This window comes from Pteropus alecto, unplaced genomic scaffold, assembly GCF_000325575.1.
Source record: "Pteropus alecto unplaced genomic scaffold, ASM32557v1 scaffold146, whole genome shotgun sequence".
Classification (NCBI taxonomy): Eukaryota; Metazoa; Chordata; class Mammalia; order Chiroptera; family Pteropodidae; genus Pteropus; species Pteropus alecto.
In genome coordinates this window covers 9,162,940-9,169,969 of record NW_006442107.1, presented here as the reverse complement: position 1 = coordinate 9,169,969, position 7,030 = coordinate 9,162,940, and the positions used below count along the sequence as shown (strand labels likewise).

General features: G+C 39.6%; 1 pseudogene; it reads right to left on the bottom strand.

The window, feature by feature from the left end:
• Positions 1 to 457: 457 nt before the first annotated feature.
• Positions 458 to 576, bottom strand: LOC112469415 (annotated as a pseudogene).
• Positions 577 to 7,030: the final 6,454 nt, after the last annotated feature.

Sequence of the window (7,030 nt, the reverse complement as noted above, 5' to 3'; positions counted from 1 at the left end):
GTTAAAATCCCCTTCTATTATTCTATGACTGTCTATTTCTTTAAGTCTGTTAATATTTGCTTTATCTATTTAGGTGCTTCTAGGTGCACAAATATTTACAAATGTTATATCTTCTTTTTGAATTGAACCTTTTATCATTATATAATGTCCTTTGTCTTTTATTGCCATCTTTGTTTTAAAGTCTATTTGTCTTACATATCTTTCTTTTCTGTTTATATGAGATATTTTTAATCCATTTAATTTCAGTATCTGCATCTACTTATATCTGAAGTGAGTCTCTTGTAGGCAGGCGGCATATAAGTGGGTCTTGTTTTTAATCCATTCAGCCACTACGTGTCTTTTGATTGGAGAATTTAGTCTATTTACATTTGAAGTAATTATTGATAGGTATGTGCTTATTGCCATTTGTTAATTGCTTTCTTATGAAATGATACCTTTTTAACCTTTTTATTTTTTATGCCTACAGCACCCAGTCTTTCTAGGTGGTTTCCCATCCAAGTACTAACCAAGCCTGACCCTGCTTAGCTTACGAGATCAGACAAGATCCTACGTTTTCAGGGTAGCATGGCCATAGTTGAAATGATAACTTTTGATAACTTATATTCTACAGGCAATTTTTTCAAAAATATTTTATTTGGAGACATAGTCTAGAATGGATTTGCATCCCCAGTCCATGAGGATGATAAGCCACCCTGACTTTCCATTATGTATCTTCTTAGTCTAATTTAAAGAGTTTATATGATATATTTAAACAATTTGAGAATTTCAAATTTTTAAAAAATTGATGCCCATCAATAAATAGTTTTAGAGTTCGGAGTATTATATTAGGTGATTGAGAAGGACACTCATGGGTATGGGTCACAATTTATATTCTCCAGAATTTTTAGTGTACTAGGGTAGTTTTATATTTTATGAAATGTGAACTATCTCACCTTATTAAAATGTTTATCAAAAATTATATAATTTCAAATGAAACCGAGCAGAATGAAATGTAAACTCTGTTCACCTCGAGGTGGTAATACTTTAGCTGGTGAATGGAAATTTCTGAGTACCCCTACTGCAAATGAATAGTGGATTCAGCAACTTTGCTTTTTAACAAGATCTTTGGGAATCAGTTCCTCGTGTTTGTAAAGACCGTCATAATCCATGGCAAACTTAAGTGCTGTGAAGTATGCAGACGATTTAAAGCCTGGAAGAACATTGATGGATTATGTTAATGTGAGCATAAATAGGTTTCCTCAGGAGCTTATGCTCAGGAAGGCATTGGACAGACAGTGAAGAAGCCAAGTCATTCCAGTGGGATCATAGAAGAGAAGGGATGTCAATGTGTAGGTGGATTGGAAGGATATTTGGAGAGTGACCTGGTCAGAGTAATTTTTCCCTGTCTGTGGAGCTCCTCTGTGACCTAAAAGGGAGTTTCATCTTTTTCTGTGTGCAGGAGGCTGTGACCTGTGTGATGTCACAGACTATCTATGTCTAGGTGCCCCCATTTTTCCTGCCCCTACCCCACACCTCTCATCTCTGCTAATCCTGAGTATTATATGCAGTTGAAATCTGATTAAAATGAACTAGGGCAGTCTGAAAGGAAAGATGCAGTCACAAAAGAGCTGTCTCAGTAGGGGTGACATGAAGGGCAAGGAGGTGTTCCTGCTAACCTGTAGTGGGCAGGAGTGTTTTTGATGATGATAAAAACTATGTTTAAACCTTGACTCACTGGAGGTACAGAAGCATGTCACTTACACTATAACCTCACTATAACACTTTTTTTTATCTGAAATGTCTGCAAACCACCCAACCATAACACTAATATCTATGAAAGATGGCAACAACAGCAAAGTGATTCCTGCCTCATACCAAAGGCACCTTGACCTTAAGCAGGGAACAAGAGTTTCTGCCCACAAAATGGGGATGGTCTAAAGGGCAGATTAAGCCATAAACATTGAACATTTCTGTCACAGGAAACCAAAGTGATCTCTTGCAGCTTCCCATTCTACCTGAGGTGCCATGGTTGGTATTAAACAATATGAGATTAAGCTCTTGTCAGGCAAACTAATGAATTTTGGATTGATTTCCGTCTTCTGCAATGCTAGTGACATGTTTGACAGCTATGATTTATAGGGCCTTCATTGAGTCTGTTCATGAAAGGAGTTGTTTATTTTGGTTGATGGGCAAAGTTTCTGATGTTCCCATTGGGAAATGCTGAAGGCCAATGGGATGGCCACCTTGAAGGTGCTTTCTGGCTGTCTGGGGGCAGGTCTCTTATAAATTTGTAATCAAGACCTCAGAGAACTAACTAATGAGAGCTTGTTGGCTCAGAAAGTGTTTTGGTGGCATTTGACCAGTGGAATGCTCCTGGAAAATATATAAGTCTGCTATTCAGCTACATCTGCTAAAGGTAAAAATTCTAGTGTCTGAAAAGAGGGGCAAGGATTTTAGTCCTCCAAAATGGTGGTGAAATAACAGTGTAATTCAGAGATTAACATTGGGGTCTTATTTTCTCTTGGAGAGTTCTATAGCTCATTGTAGATCATTTTTCTAACAGGAATGATTTGAAAGTTTGCAAATGAGTGAATGCTGTTGGGGGTGGTCTCCCAGATTTCCTTTTAAGACCACAACACTTAATCTTTCAGTTCCTGAAGTGTAATGGCTCTTGATAGCTCACAGATGAGTTTCTTTCTAAAAACTGCCCTCTGCTGAAGGAAATTGCCTTGTCTAAATTTGCGTCTCTTTTCTGAGTCAGTTTACATTCAATGATTGGTAAAGATTTGGGTAGAAAAGCCTCCTTCCTCAAGTCAGAACATCTCTGTTGAGCCATTCCAACTCCAGGGCTTTCCATGTGGTCAGCCAAAGCCTTTGTCACAAGTGCATCATGGTTCAGCTGCTCTCTTTGCCCAATCTGGTTTCCCTTATGTGTCATTCCTGAGACCAATTTTCAATCAACTTTCTGAATATAAATCTCAACTTAGATTCTGTTTCCCAGGGAACTCAGCTTGCAACCAGAAGGTGATAGTTGGGAGAGGTGGGTATAATAGAAGTGTATCAGGTTGGCTACAAATGGAATTTCAGTGTTGAAAATGGAAGGACATTGATAATATCTTGGAGATTCCAAACCTGGGGATCTGGGAGGATGATGTTGCTTTTGGCCGAAGAGAATTCTCTTCTCATCACCTCTTGAGGTGCATAGTTCAAGCAGATTGCACGAGAAACCAGCCCTTTACTATTTTTTTTTTCCAACAGGAAAATATCACAAAGTGCCTGGCAATTGGAATTTCAGAGGTAGATTCAACCTGTAATAAAAAAAAAAAAAATAGAGAAGAGAAAGTCATTGTTGAAGTGCTAAGCAAAATAGAATATACATAACTAATCTGATACTTCAAATCTTTTGATAATGGTTTTGAAGAGATGGAATGGAAAGATAGAATGTGGGATCAGAGTGAGATCATTTAAAAAATATATAGCATCTATTAGGACACACACACACACACACACACACACACAGAGAGAAAACTATGCTCTGAAGTCAACAAAAACTCAGCAATAAATCAATAGGCTGGATGCATGCTGCTTGTATGTATTCGGGCAGTGATCATTGGGTAGCACTGGCAATGGCAGCTCTCACGAACCAGGAGCCAGCCTTCTGGTTCATATCCAGAGGGATATTATTCATGTCTTTGGTCTATGTTAAGAATGACAATTCACGTGATGACCCTTCCCCCAAAATAATTCCTAGGAATTCCACATTGTTGCTTTTTACTCTAAATAATGATAGGTCTTGATTTTATTTCTTTTGTCTGCCTTAGCTCAGCATAATATAGCAATTTTACTTTCATTTCTCTTTCTTAGTATAGTACTTAAAAGGTTATAATTCCAAGATGTTGAGAGAATTTTCAGCAGGAGGAAGAATCTCAGGACTGTAGAATAATAATCCACTGAAATGCCATCTCCCAAAATGAGCAGCTGCCAAAAATAGTGTCTAATTTATTCAGTAGTTGGAGGGTGATTTCCTTTATAATGAAGTGTTTGGCTTTCATTTCTAAAAGGTTAGGGAGTACATATTCTTATCCAGGTTGGGCCTCACAGATGGGCCAACAAGGGTGGCCTCTGGAGGCAGGGGTGAGTTCAGGACTTCTGAAGGAGTTTCTTGCTCCTAAAGTTCTTTTGTTAGAGGTTAAGCTCAAAAATGTTAGAACCTCAGTGACAGTAGCTTATGTAAATGAATAGGATAAGATATACTTTTTTTCTTTCCTGAGAGCTTTTCTGTCTGAAAAGGCAGAAAAGAGGTTGTGCATAAGTCATACCTAAAAAGACAGAGAAGAGAAAGTCTGAATGAAAAACTACATGGGGTCGGGTGAGTGGGGCACAATGAGAAGGAGAAAAGAAGATTTCAAAGACCAGCTTTAACTAGCTCACCTTATCTAATATGCCACCTGTAGTTAAATACCCAGGACTTCAATCAAATAGGCCTGTTAGAAGAGCATTTTAACTGTTCCCTTCCCTGCCATTAAGGTTCTGCGTAAACTTCCGTGCTTGAGACATCTGATGTTCCCTACCATTAAGTTACTGTTTTTAAACTTTTTTCTTACATATTTCTCTAAGTTAGTCAAGTTGAATTCATACCAATGAACCCTGATAAAAGGCAGTCTCTCCTTTCTAGCCATGGCCTGGTCCCATGTGTAGTCAGAGTCGATTGGTGCCATGAACACCCATCGCTCCCAAATATCTCCCCAACAGCTACTATTATAGACACTCTCTGGGTTGAGGGTAGCAGTTATGTCTTGGGGGCGTAGGCCCCAAAATGGGTTGTGACTAGATGTGACATGTGTTACAAAATGCATTACCACTAGGAATGACAATTTACCAGAGTTTACTACTGATTTACTTTGTGATAAATTAGACAAGGATCAAAATTATCTTTAGAAGCATTACTTTAACCAAAAGTGGCTTAGGTCTCTGGAATGGTAAAAAACGCCTTGGTACAGTCACATGAGGGTGAATGTACTCAAATAAATTCAGACAGAGGAGATTTGAAAACCGTAGGATTAAAACACTGCTACTTAAGTGCTGTGATGTCTTTGGGAAGAGTTTCACTGCATGTCGGTGTCAACAATCTTCATCAGTTAGAATGACAAAGCTCAGTCAGCCCTCATTCTGGTGTGTCTGACAGGGCCCAGGGTGGGCTGAATTTGCCCTGTTCGCTGTGTGGTCTCAGAACCCTCTGGCCAGTGACTTTTTCGTAGAAGGAGTTAGGAACCACAAGGAAAGAGTTTTCATGAGCAACTTGGTCAAGGCTTCTTAAGCCACAGTGTGCATACAAATCACCTGTGGGTCTTGTTAACATGTGGGCTGAGATTTGGTATATCTAGGTGGGTCCTGAGAGACTGCAATTCCAAAAAGCTCCCAGGTAATACCGATGCTTCTGGACCACAAGCCACATTTTATCAAGCTACAAGCAAAATGAATAATAAGTAAGTAATAAAGTAAGTTACCAAGGGATGCTTGTTCTCTTTGGCAGACATCTTGGAAATCACTGGCTAAGTCTCCCTCACATCATAGTTTGCTTAATCACATTTCTCTGCTGTTCTCTCTTCCAAGGCTAATGTCTCAGGAAGTAAGTCTCAGACTATTGATGAAAAGAAAGAGAACATCCCCAAATATGAAATAAAACAGTATCATGAGAACAGTGCACGGACTTAGGAGTCGTAAAACCTGGTTCTGGTTCCAGTTCTGCCACTTACTAGCCGGGTGACCTAAAGCCAAGCACTTAACCTAAGCTTCACTGAGAAGAATGACAATGCCTTCCCAGCCTTGCTCCTGTGAGCATTAGTCACGCATTAGAGGGGACGGAACTAATCCAGTGTGATGGGTTCTCATGAATGTTTCGAGACAAGGTCTAGTTAGGACAGGCATAGCTGGCACACAGATGTGGAAAGTCCTGAGGGAGATGGTGCGTGTGCAGTGGGCAATTCGGAATTCCTTTCCGTCTCCTCGAGTCCCGAGTTTTCCTTTAAGATGGGTGCTCCATGCAGGCCCGTCCACACACGATCGGAGTCATGAGCAGTGACGGCAGTCACGTTTCCACACCACCCTTCCGGGAGGGTGGCAGAGAGACAAATGCAGTTTATTTTCTCTGGCTCAGCAGCTCGTCTGCATAACGTGCAGGAGGCAGAATGCAAAGGAAGGAAAATATTAAGTGGGGCAGAAAATGCTAAAATAGGTCAAGGGAGAAGATGAAATAGAGCGTTTCTGTTCTTTTCAGAAAATGCTGTTAAAATTAGACCTGCCACAGACCACAAGATCAGTATGGTAAACATTTCCCCCCACCTCTAGTTACTAAGAATTAAGGGCTGACTAAAGATATATAGCGTGTATTGGACACGATGTGTGTCATTTTGATTTGGGAGGGAGAGGGTACTCTTCTCTAGCCAGGCCAGGTCCTTTGTAAAATAAACGTGCAGGCAAACTTTTTGTATCAGCTCCACTTTTTATGACTCCTCCTTTTCCTCATACCTTTTCACAGGTGCCTATTTCTCTTTTCTCTTGTTTAAATTAATTCACATTGATGTAAATAACATGACAGGTTACCTTTCCTAGCAGTGTTTGTTTGTCTTATACTCTAAAATTATAAAATAATGCTATGATATTCATTAATATTTTGAGATAAGTAATATAGTAATACTTATCCTGAAGTACTAAGGACAGACTATCAATTACTGTGATGGATATGTTGATTCCGCTGGTCTGAGTCTTTCCTTTCTAGCACTGTAAAATCACCCCTGTGCCCTTTAACATAGAAAAGCCCTACCTGCTTCCGATGAATTGCAAAAGGGAAGAATATATAAATTCTTTGGACTTCCAATTCAAAAAGCATTTCTGTGGTATCAGGTCAGACTCTTCATCCATTGGTTTTCCTTTTACCTGCCAGCATTGTTTCCCTGCTCCAGGAAGCCTGACAACTGGACAGGTAAGAGAAGGTCCCATCAGACTCAGAGTCTGCATTTCAAATTAGAAGAGGTTAGTAAAGTTCAGTATA